The sequence below is a fragment of the Phaseolus vulgaris genome, chromosome 5 (assembly GCF_051622355.1).
Source record: "Phaseolus vulgaris cultivar YP4 chromosome 5, ASM5162235v1, whole genome shotgun sequence".
NCBI lineage: Eukaryota > Viridiplantae > Streptophyta > Magnoliopsida > Fabales > Fabaceae > Phaseolus > Phaseolus vulgaris.
In genome coordinates, this window is record NC_143502.1 from 28,324,592 (window position 1) to 28,337,100 (window position 12,509).

Here is a 12,509-nt window from a genome sequence, read left to right on the forward strand (position 1 = left end):
TCCTAAATGACTATCTACTGGACAGGAGGACGGGGGGAGCGTCGAGTTCCCAGCCAGCAGGTGGAGAAGCCCAGCAACACGAGATGCCTATCCACGGGGAGATCCACACCATTGCAGGGGGCTTCTCAGGTGGTGGATGCACCGCATCGCAGAGGAAGAAGTACGCGCGATCGGTGATGACAGTGGATATGTTTGAAGATCACTCGCCGGAAGTGGACATTACGTTCACCAAGCAGGATCTTCGGGACGTTGTGCCTCATGACAACGATCCCATAGTCATTTCGTTGGTTACAGCGGGAAGGAAGGTCCACAGAGTTCTGGTGGACCAAGGGAGCTCGGCAGACGTGATGTTCTGGCCGACTTTCACGCAGCTGGAGTTGCCCCTTGACCAGCTAAGGCCCTATGGAGGGTGTCTATATGGGTTCGCTGGCGACCAGGTGGAGGTCAGGGGGTACATTGAGCTGAGAACCACGTTTACAGATGAGGCTGGGTCGAGGACGGAGAAAATCAAGTACCTCATTGTGAACGCTCCTTCAGCATACAACATCCTGCTGGGAAGGCCCACGCTTAACAGGATAGGCGCAATCCCGTCGACTCGGCACATGAAGGTAAAGTTGCCGTCTATGGAGGGGGTGGTGATCACGATCAAGTCTGATCAGAAAGAAGCGAAAAAGTGCTATGAGAATAGCCTGAAAAATAAGAGATCGGTGAGTTATGTAACAACCACCCCACCTCCCGGTGTGAAGCCCAGATCGACGGTAACAGAGGAGGCCGCCGGAAGAGATGTGGAGATGGTGGACGCTGAGCTGGGGGAGAAGAATGCTGGTCTGAAGGAGGAAGAGGAGCGGAATCGCCCTGAGGAAGCGAGGGAGCAGGGAATCGCCAGGGCGATGATCGCCAGAGAATCCAGGCCAAAACCTGTCGAGCAGTGGCTCGAAAAGGAGATCGGGGGAAAGATCTTCAAGCTGGAAAGATCTCTGGAGGTCGAGCTCCAGGACCAGATCGCCAAGGTGATTGAGCGGCATCTGGACGCGTTTGCATGGTCCGCTTCGGACATGCCCGGGATTGATCCCGACTTCTTGTGCCATCATCTGGCGATGGACAACTTGGTGAAACCAGTACGACAAAGGAGAAGAAAGTTCAACGAGGAGAGGTAGCAGGCGATCAAGGACGAAACACAGAAACTCCTCGCTGCAGGCCACATCAGGGAAGTCCAGTACCCTGAATGGCTGGCAAATGTCGTGCTGGTAAAGAAGAGTAACGGGAAATGGCGCATGTGCGTCGATTTCACCGACCTGAACAAAGCTTGCCCAAAGGATTCGTATCCTTTACCAAGCATTGATGCCCTGGTCGATAGTGCTGCAGGGTGCAAGTTGCTGAGTTTCCTGGATGCCTTCTCGGGATACAATCAGATCAAGATGCATCCCATGGGTGAAGAGAAGACAGCCTTCATGACGGAGAGATCGTGCTACTGCTATAAGGTGATGCCGTTTGGGCTGAAGAACGCGGGGGCCACGTACCAGAGGCTGATGGATCGAGTACTTGCACCGATGCTGGGAAGGAACGTGCAAGCTTACGTCGATGACATGGTCGTGACCTCGCCGGAAAAAAGCAAGCACGTTGCAGACTTGGAAGAATTGTTCACGACGATCGCCAAGTTCAAGTTAAAGCTCAATCCGGAGAAATGCATTTTCGGCGTGGAGGCTGGAAAGTTTTTGGGTTTCCTCTTGACTGAAAGGGGAATAGAAGCCAATCCAGACAAGTGTGCCGCCATCTTGGCGATGAGGAGCCCAGCTACGGTGAAAGAAGTCCAGCAGCTAACAGGTCGGATGGCAGCCCTATCTCGCTTCGTATCAGCTAGCGGAGAAAAGGGGCATCCCTATTTTCAGTGTCTGCGGCGCAATAATAAGTTCGTTTGGACGAAAGAGTGCGAGGAAGCTTTCGTCAAACTGAAGGAGTATCTGGCGAGCCCGCCGGTTCTGTGCAAACCGCTGGTGGGAACCCCTCTCAGGTTGTATTTTGCTGTAACTGAGAGGGCGGTGAGTGCGGTGCTCGCCCAGGATCAAGATCAGGCTCAGAAGCCTATTTATTTTGTGAGCAAGGTGTTGCAGGGCCCAGAAACGAGATATCAGGCCCTGGAGAAGGCTGCCCTGGCTGTGGTATTTTCGGCGAGGAGGTTGCGCCACTACTTCCATAGCTTCACAATACTGGTGATGACTGACCTGCCCATCCAGAAGGTCTTAAAGAAACCTGACGTTGCGGGAAGGATGGTGAAGTGGGTCGTAGAGTTGTCAGAGTTTGATATCAAATATGAGCCCCGAGGCCCGATTAAGGGGCAAATCTTTGCAGATTTCGTGGTCGAGCTCTCATCTGAGGCAACGCGAGTTGAAGGGGACGATTTCCGTTGGGTACTTTCAGTGGATGGATCGTCGAACCAGCAGGGCAGCGATGCTGGAGTCATATTGGAGGGACCCAACGGCGTGCTGATCGAACAATCGTTGAGATTTGCCTTCAAAGCCAGTAACAATCAAGCAGAGTATGAGGCGCTGATCGCCGGAATTTTGCTGGCCAAGGAGATGGGAGCTAGGGTGCTGATGGCTAAGAGTGACTCGCTGCTGGTCACGGGGCAAGTAACAGGCGAGTTCCAGGCTAAAGATCCACAAATGGCGGCTTACTTGGCGTATGTGCAAGAATTGAAGAGTTCCTTTGCCTCCTTTGAAGTAGTACATGTGCCCAGAGAGCAGAATGCCCGAGCTGACTTGCTTGCTAAGCTCGCCAGCTCAGGCAAGGGGGGTAGGCAGAGGACGGTGATTCAAGAAACTCTGAAGACGCCAAGGGCATTTGTAGCAGATCACCTGGTCCTTCAGATAAGCAAGTCGACGGAGAAAGCAGCGAGAAGCCATAAGTCCTTGACACAAGAAACTCTGAGATCGCCGAGAATTAGAGCATGTCGAGGAGAGAAGGTGAATGTGATGCAGGTCTGCGCCACCCATGAGCCAGACACTTGGATAACACAGTACAAGCGGTGCCTGGCAGATGGCCTCCTCCCACTGGATCCGACAGAAGCTAGGAAGGTAAAGAAAAATTCCAGCAAGTACACATTGATTGATGGCGATCTGTACAGGTTTGGGTTCACTCACCCACTCCTGGAATGCGTACACGGCGAGAAGTGCACGAGGATCATGGCAGAGCTCCACGAGGGTATATGCAGAAGCCACGTTGGGGGTCGAGCTCTGGCCGCGAGGACCCTCCGTGCAGGCTACTACTGGCCATCAATGAGAGAAGATTGCAAGAAATATGCCCAGTGTTGCAAACAATGCCAACAGCACGCCGATTGGCACAAGGCACCTCCCGAGGAGTTGAAGTCGATCTATAGCCCTTGGCCGTTTCATACTTGGGGAATCGACATCCTGGGACCTTTCCCGCTGGCGATCAGGCAGATGAAGTACTTGGTGGTGGCGATTGAGTATTTCACCAAGTGGATTGAAGCAGAACCAGTGGCCCAGATCACCGCACACAAGATCGAAGGTTTCGTGTGGAAGAACATCGTGTGCCGGTTTGGAGTGCCTTAATGGGACGCAGTTTGCAAGCCACCTGTTGAAGAAGCTTTGTGAAGGGGTGGGAATTCAACAAGTGTTTGCATCCGTCGAGCACCCTCAGACAAATGGCCAGGTGGAGTCAGCTAATCGGGTGTTGTTGAGAGGGTTGAAGAGAAGGCTTGAGAAAGCCAAGGGAAGTTGGGCTGAGGAGGTGCCCCGTATAGTCTGGGCGTACCACACCACCGAGCAGTCAGGAACCCATGAGACCCCGTTCAGCTTGGTCTATGGGTGTGATGCCATGATTCCAGTGGAGATCCAAGAGAGCTTGCCGAGATTCCAGAACTTCGTAGAGGAAGACTCGAATGAAGAGAGAAGGCTGAACCTGGATCTACTGGATGAGGTCAGAGAAGAGGCGAGGTTGAAGGCTGAAGCCGTGAAGAGAAGGATTGAGCGAAGATACAACTCGAAGGTGATGCCAAGGCAGTTTAGAGAAGGCGACTTGGTGATGAGGAAGGCCCACCAGTACGAGATGGAGAATAAACTGTCACCCAAGTGGACTGGCCCGTTCAGAATAACCGAGGCGCTCGGGAACGGCGCCTACCGCTTAGAGACGCTGGAAGGAGGGGCGATTCCTCGCACCTGGAACGCCACACACCTGAAGTTGTACTATAGTTAAGAGCTTTGTAAGTAAAGACAAACACAAAGTCATATTACAATGTCTCTGATGAAACAGTTTGAAGGGGGCACTCTTTTTTCCCTAAGGAGGGTTTTTAACGAGGCCACCCAATAAAAGAAGAGTTTTCGAAGTATAAGGCGTTTTCAGATTGCATGTGTGCTATTTTCCAAAAGTTTTGAAGAAAGACCTTGTCACTTATATGTGATTTAAGGCAAGTAAAGATATATCGCGTGTGTTCTAAAAGGTTTTTAAGTCCTCATCGTTTTTCGACGATTGGAGGCATCAGTTAAAGTTTTTAAGTCCTCATCGTTTTTCGGCGATTGGAGGCATCAGTTAAAGTTTTAAAGTCCTCATCGTCTTTCGGCGATCGGAGGCACCAGTTAAAGTTTTTAAGTCCTCATCGTTTTTCGGCGATTGGAGGCATCAGTTAAAGTTTTTAAGTCCTCATCGTTTTTCGACGATTGGAGGCATCAGTTAAAGTTTTTAAGTCCTCATCGTCTTTCGGCGATTGGAGGCACCAGTTAAAGTTTTAAAGTCCTCATCGTCTTTCGGCGATCGGAGGCACCAGTTAAAAGACCTCAACGCCCTCGCGCGTCCTGAGGCAAGTTAAAGACCTCCTCGTCGTCGAGCGAGTGCAGGCGAGAAAGAGAAAAAGTCCTCCGTGTTTTTGGGGGCGAGAAGATGTAACCCCTGGGGCAATGTAGAGGCACCAGTAAAAAGTCCTCCGTGTTTCTGGGGGCGAGAAGATGTAACCCCTGGGGCAATGTCAGGCAAGTTAAAGACCTTCTCGCCGATGAGCGAGTTCAGGCAAGTTAAAGACCTTCTCGCCGATGAGCGAGTTCAGGCGAGTTAAAGACCTTCTCGCCGATGAGCGAGTTCAGGCGAGTTAAAGACCTTCTCGCCGATGAGCGAGTTCAGGCGAGTACAAAGACCTTCTCGCCTACATGCGAGCTTAGGCAAGATAAAATCCTTTTCGTCTCGAACGAGTTCAGGTATGGTGCAGGGGGTGGAAGAAGTTTGGAAGGTGGCTAAGGTAGGTTCGAAGAGAATGCCTAGTCACCCGATCTTTCGTCCTGAAGTTCAGGGAGGTAAAGAAGGATCCCAAAAGGCGTTTCTACCCCAGATAAAGAAACAATGGCCAAAGCGGGAGGCTGGAAAGAAGCTGATATCACCCAGAGTCTTTGGCGATCAGGAAGAGTTCAAACAGCGGCGAGAAGGTTGAAAGACCTGTTTGATAAGGCAGGTCGAGTGGAGCGGTGTTTAAGCCAGTGACTGAGTTACAGTTCGTTGCTTGAGGGATATTCTTACGATAAGGTTAGTTGCCTTAAGAGTACAAGTTGGTTAAAGTGATTATTGCTCAAGTTTGAAGTGGTTCGAAGCAGTTAAGTCAAAAGTCGTGTTTGCAAAATCATTAAGTTAAATCCGACAAAGTTAAACATGCAAAGAAGGTTAAAGCGCTTAAAGAAGTCAGGAGAGGGAATACCCAAACTTTGTCATTAAGATAAGTATCTGTTAAAGGCACATATACACGAGTTTATTACAGAATAATACAAGGGAAATCACAAAAGTAGCAGATGAAGAAGAGTTGATTAGCCTTCAGCAGGAACGACTTTTCCATCTACTACTTCATTGTTCAGCGACACCATGCTGAGATCCAGGTCGGGGAATAGGCAAGCAAATTGTTCCCGCGCAGCCTCGAATCCAGCAGCCAGAATCTGAGCAGAGTTTAGCTTGAGTTCTTCAATTTGCCCCTGAAGTTCCTCAATCCGCTTCTTGAGGTCTTCAGTTTGCTCTTTCAGCTCTTTATTTTGTTGCTCCAGCTCTTCAACCTGTTTTTTAAGTTGTTCGTTGGTCTCTTGAGCCTGGAGAAGGTCTTCAGTAACCTTCTTGGATTCCGCTTGTGCTTGGGCCAACTCAGCAGCCACCTTTCCCTTCTCTTTGTTGACCTCGACGAGATCAGCCATGGCGTCGTCCCTCGCCTTTTCCACTTGCCCAAGGAATTTCTCTCGGTCGATCGACCTCTGCTCCAATTTTTGCACCTTAGCGGCGTCAGCTTTCATGAGAGCCTCCAGGTCGACCACCTTGACGCGAAGAGGCACGATCTTGCTCTCCAGCTCGACCTTCTCTTGGGCAAGTTGATGCACTTTGTGGCGAAGGTCAGTGGCCTCCTTGTGCGCCAGCCTGAGCTCGGTGTTCATTGCATCCTCCACTCGGGAGTGTTCGATTTCTGCGAGCGTCAGGCTGAAAGACAACTTCTCCACCTCGACCCTCATGGTGCTGGTTTCGGTTTTGAGGTTGAAGAGGTCGTCTTGGAGCCTCCTGGTTTAGCCCTCCACAGCCCTGGTTATGATCGCCGGGATATCCTCTGCTATGGTTTTCAGCTTGGCAGTTAGAGGCTCCCACATCCTTGTGACCTCAAGGGGAAGGTTTGCTGCTTGGAGAGGAACCGGGTGGGCCTGTTGTGGGTTCTCGTCGCCACCTTCCTTAGCAGGTTCTTCAGTAGTTGCTTCTTGGCGTGGCGACGGAATCGGGGATTCGGTGATTAGAATCGGAGAGGTATGAGCAACCTCATCCCCGATTGGAGAATCTTCTGCAGCTGAGGCGTTTGAAGGGGGACCCCCTCCAGCTGACACATATGGCGTAGAGGCGCTTGGGGGGTCCTCCAGGAAGTTTGGTTCTTGGGCCTCAGCTGCTGGTGGCGCAGTGGCCAGTGGGACCGCTTGGACTGGGGAGGCAGGAGCCTGTGGGGGTGGCGATGATGGAGGAGGAGCAGGCGTCGATGGAGGTGTTGAGGTTGGAAGAGGGGGTGGAGCAGGCGGTGAGGAAGGTGCCACCCTCTTCCTCTTTGAGACCAAACCGTCCTCGATGGCCTCGTCATCTTCTTCCTCTTCCTCAGGGATCACCTGAGGAGCTTTCCTTTTAGGTCTCTTGAGGACCATTTTCTTGCGTTGGGCAGGTTCCTTGGGTGGTGATCGCCCTTGGACGATGGCTGTCTCCACCACCGAGTTGGGCACCGTTTGGGAACCTGTCGCCAACCCGTGGTTTCGGGCGAGCGCCTTCAGTTCGGCGAGCATGCTTTTGCCCAACATGTTGTCTGCATGGAACGAAAGTGCATGGGTTAACTCAAAGAAAAAAAATAAGTGCATAAGGTAATAAACAGCAAAGCAGATGATATGTGCAGGAAAGGTAAAACCAAAGTCTTGCGCATAACGCACAAGACGCCCAGAAACAGCTAAACAGAAGCAATATCAAAGCAATAGTTTAATGTCCTAACCTATTCGAATTTCTAGCTGATCTTCATAGAATTCGAAGCATATCAAGGTGGTGGTAAGGAAAGTTATATTGGCGTCCGCCACCCTTTTCCAGAAGAGACAGAGGTCTCTGTCCAATGTTCCCATGCTGTCAGGACTTCTGGGCCTCCTGAAGCAGCTCTTGGACTCTTTCTTCCCCTTGTCCACCCAGTACAAGGGGAAGCCATCGAGAAGGGAGGCGTCCCTGTCGTTCACACGCACTTGGACGAACTTCCCCTTCCAGTCCTTGTAAGATTGCTGGAAGATAGCAAAGATGGACCTCCCAGCAATCGCGCTCAAGCTGACCCACAGGCGGTCTCCTGGGTGCTTGGCTTCGAAGAGGAATAAGAACACGTCCACCGATGCGGGCAACCCCAGGTGGTCGCACATCACTTGAAAAGCTCAAACAAACGCCCAGCTGTTGGGGTGAAGCTGGGCGGCGGCAATGTTGAGCTCGGTTAGGAGTTCCCTCTCGAATCGGGTGAAAGGGAACCTGAGCTTCACCTTCTTGAATAAAGTCGTGTAGACAAAGCAGAAGGGCCCGTCGGCGCTCACTTTGTCATCGGCACACACAGGCAGATCGGCGGGGCAAGGCAGCACCATCATCTTCTCGTCGTGCTCCTTGTGAAATGATTGATGAATTTCATCCCCCTTAGTTAGCCGCAAAACTGCTCCCGCAGTATTCACAGAGGATGTCTCCCTCAGAAGGGTCGAGTTGGCCCAGGGATACAAAGTTTTGAAGTCTGGCAGGGGAACGGGGGCTCCTCCGGCGATAGGTGGAGTCGCTTGGGCCAGGACAGGACGGGAAGACGCAGGCCTCTCAGCCTGGGAAGGTGAAGCGCCCCGAACTTGTGGTGGATCGTGTGCTTGTGAAGGAAGGTTTCGTGCTGAAGGAGGAGGGTTCGGGGTAATCTTTGTGCGAGTCATGGTAGCAGCTGCAAAGGAAGAAGAAAGGAAAAATGATCAGGGGGTTACAGAGGCTGACTCGATCATAGAAGGAAGGTGAAAAACGAACGAATGAAGGTTCGTTGCGACGATTGACGAAGCCCTAAGTTACGCAGAAGGATAAATGGAAAAACAACCCACAGCGTATGCACCAGGCAGTTACAGGATGATGCGAATCGGTTAAAATGCAAGGAAAACCAGCAGAAGAAGGAAAGTAGGTACCTTTTGATGATCAGGAAGACGATGAAGGTTGATGGTGATTCAGAATGCTGGAGAGCGCTAAGAGTTTTTCGCAGAAGGAAGTTAGAGCGTTCGTGAATGCGAGGGAAAGTGATGGAACAGTGTTGGGTGTAAATGGGTTTAAGGGTTTTTTCGAAATGGGTTTAGGAAGCGCAAACGGCAAATGAAGAGAGCCGTTGATGAAGCCACGTGTCGAGCGATGAGTGAGGGGTTTGGTGGAGCGTCAGAGCAGCAGAAGGTACAACCGCTTGGAATTCTGCGTCAGTGCCACGTAGATCGGTGTTGACGTAGGCTCTTTCAGTCTTTTCGCTAGACAAGTCTTCGCTTAAGACTGGGGGGCTTGTGTACCGCCCGGGTGGTCGGGTGTGATGACGTGGCATCCTGCTACAGTATAGGCGTGTTGGCAAGACGCCAGGTTGGCAAAAGGGAAGGAAGTCGGGAGGCTCGTGTAGTCGCCAGTTGTTATATTGGCGTGTTCCGATTTCCAGCTTACCAGAATCGGCGATCACCAGGTTAAAGATGAAGTCGCCAGATGTAGATTCAGGCGACCTAGTCATTGGAGATCACCAGAGCAAGCACATCGCCGAAGATGAAGGAGAAGCAGATTATGAAGGCGGCCGGCGAGACCACAGGGAAGGTGTATGAAGGCCCCTAACTCACCAGTTCCAGTAGAGATCGCACTCCCAAGTTAGCTATGCACTGGGCAGTACCATGCATAAGTAACTTAGCCAAAATAAGAGTAGAAGCAGCGCCAAGTCAAGGAGGCTCCAGATGATGGCACGTGTACGACTGGATGCGAGCCACGTGTCCAGATCTGTAACTGCCAGGAGAGAAAAAACAACTAGGTATATAAGAGTTCTCAACCAACTTTCTGAGGTACGCACGTTCAGATTATGCTCTTTACGCTTGCGAGTTAGAGCTGACTGTGAGAGAGGATTTGCACGGTTCTTGTTCTCTTAGTATTTGGTGATACTGTCACTGACTTGGGCGTTGGAGTGCGATCGGCCGCAGCGGCGCCGCTCTGTTTCTTTGCAGGTTCTTGAGGTGGATCTCGAAGAGGAACGGAGGTTCGAAGCGGTGCACACATCGATCCTTTGACGAGGCAGTTTCCAGCGTTCTGGTCAACAGGCAGGATCAAGACTCATTACTTTTATATGCATGAGTAGGAGTTTTTTTTTTATTTTTGTGATTTCTCTTCTTGTGCTTTAGTCAACTCATTGATTTTAGCCTCATTCTCCAATTGTCTAAATGAAATCAATTGCACAGCTTGTGAAACTTCTTTCAAAAGAGTTTTCATAGATTTTATTTCACTTTTAATAGACTTTGGAGAGTGAGAAGAATAAGACATGACTAGAGCTTTGTGTATACAAGTATTTTACCTTGAGAAAATTTAGGAAAGTCAAAGAAGGTAGTTTTCCAGGTAAGGGAGGTGAGTCACAAAGGACTACTTAAGTACCAAGCCTTTGCCTTAGCCAAAAACTATCCCTCAATATCTTCACACAAAGCTTTCTCTTAGTAAACTACTTAGAACACAATGAAGTTGAGAAATCAGATTTTTAATGCAAGAAAACAATGCAAGCTAACTAATTAACCAAGCTAGACGAAATTAACAAAGCTTACACAAGGCAACCACACATGCAAAGCGTAACTAATTAAGCAAGTAATGTAATTAAAAACAATTAACAATTGCTAATTAAAACTCTACACTAGTCGGCCCTAGGTGAGACTTCTTGGACACTTGGAGCCCTTGAAGACACACTCACCGTCTAATCACGTAATTAAAAAAATTAATTAACACAAATTAAGTTGCAAAGAAATTAAGAAAACTCCCTTTGTTGATATTGGCACTTCCTTGGTTGTCTTTTCTTGTTGGCCCTCCAAGTGTTTGTGGTGTTTTGAGAAGTGTTTTGATTCTGCCTTTGCCTTTGTTTCCCCTTAGAATTAAGGACTTTAATTCTCCAATTCCAGCACCTATCAAGAAGACTAGACCCTACCCAAGTCAAATTTCCACTCAAATAAGCACCAAAAGAGACTAAATTCCAACACCAAATTTAGAGGTCAAAGAATAAAAGCAAGAAACAAATTAATTGAAGAAAACACCACACCAATGGAGTTAGATTGTGACAACTAGAAAGAGTTCCAAGAATATTAGACAAGCAAATAAAGGTACTCAAATAAAGGTAGGCACACAAAAAGAATCCTAAGAATAGCACTAGAATTAGATTACAAAATGAAAAACAGCACCACTGGAAAATTGTTGTGGGCCAGAGAACGTGTTTTTCCCCAATTTATGCTGAGCTACCCTTTTGGAATTTGCCTCTTAAATTGATATGCAAAATATTCAAGATCTTAACTAAAATATGGATTTGGAATCACTCCAAACGCATGCGCCATTGTTTTTTAATAAATTTTTCAATTTCAGTGTTCAGTTACGCCAACTGTAGCGCCTAGATTTGCACACTGTTTTAAAAATATTTATCATTTTTTTTCTATTGACTCTTTTGAGCTGATTCTTTTTTTTGTCTTTTCTGTTACAGCCTAATCTTGCATATTCCAGAGAATAAAAAATTTCCTATGAGTGAAAATAATTTTCTGGAATAGAACAGCCAGCACAGAGAATGTAAAACAGGGGATTCTGGAAAAAAAATTGGAAACAAAAACAGTAAGAGACCAAAATATAAACACAATGGAATTGATGAAAAAGGAATTTGTGTAAGATCTAAACACAAATATGAACTCAAACTAAAAATAAAAAGGCACCAAAAGATCAATATCACAGAAGTTTCAAAGTAAGCAAAAATACCCAAAATCAAGAAACAATCAAGCCAAACAAAGGAGTACTATGAATTGATGACATTGTGGATGAACATGACTTGACAAAACATATATGGATTCAGAAATTAAAAGACTCAAAGAGCATAATATGAACCAAATAAAAAGTGCAATAAAGACTCAAAAACCTAAAAGAAAAACAGCAACTCAAAGGTGTATGGAATCCTATCACAAATTGCACAAGGATTGTTCAAGATCAATTGAACAAAGTGCACCCGTTGGATCTTCCAAATAGCACACCAAAACAAATTAAAATTTAAAAAACAGCAAGACAATTATGGAAACAAGATGAACAACATGAAATAAAGAAGAACTCAAAATGAAAAGACCAAGAATAACTCATCTTTGAAGAACCTATGCTCATGATACCAAATGATGGCAAATTCATGAAGCTCTTCTTGTAATCATGTGAAAAATGCTGCGGAAGCCATGGATGTATATGTGCAAGATCCTCCTAGGAGCTATGGTGATCTTGAAGGTGCATGATATGTATGGAAGTAGGGAGGTTCGGCCAGCCCTATGGTAAGTGAGGAAGATGAAGATTAGAGCCTAGAAACTAGGTAGAAGCAAAGCATGGCACAATGTTGGCAGCATAACTTTACTCTCATTAATCTTCCAATTACAAGTGATAGGCATCTCCTTTTATAGGCTAAGGAAGCTGTAATTCTTAAGCTAAGTGCAAATGAAATGCTAGCTAAATGTAATGTAAATGTGAAGCACATGGGTGCACATGGTCCTTTATTAGTAAAGGCTTCTAGAAACCTTTAGCTAATCAAGGTAAATGCTTCCTTAATTCTAATGTGCAGAAAATTAAACAATTGTCCACATGGTTATGCTATTTACACCTCATTTAAAGCTAAACTACACTTGATCCAAGTCTTCTTGTTCTAGACGCTCTTGACTTGGTCTTAGACACTCCTAGCTTGATATTAGATGCTTCTAGCTTGGTCTTAGACGCTCCTAGCTTGATCTTAGATGCTCCTAGCT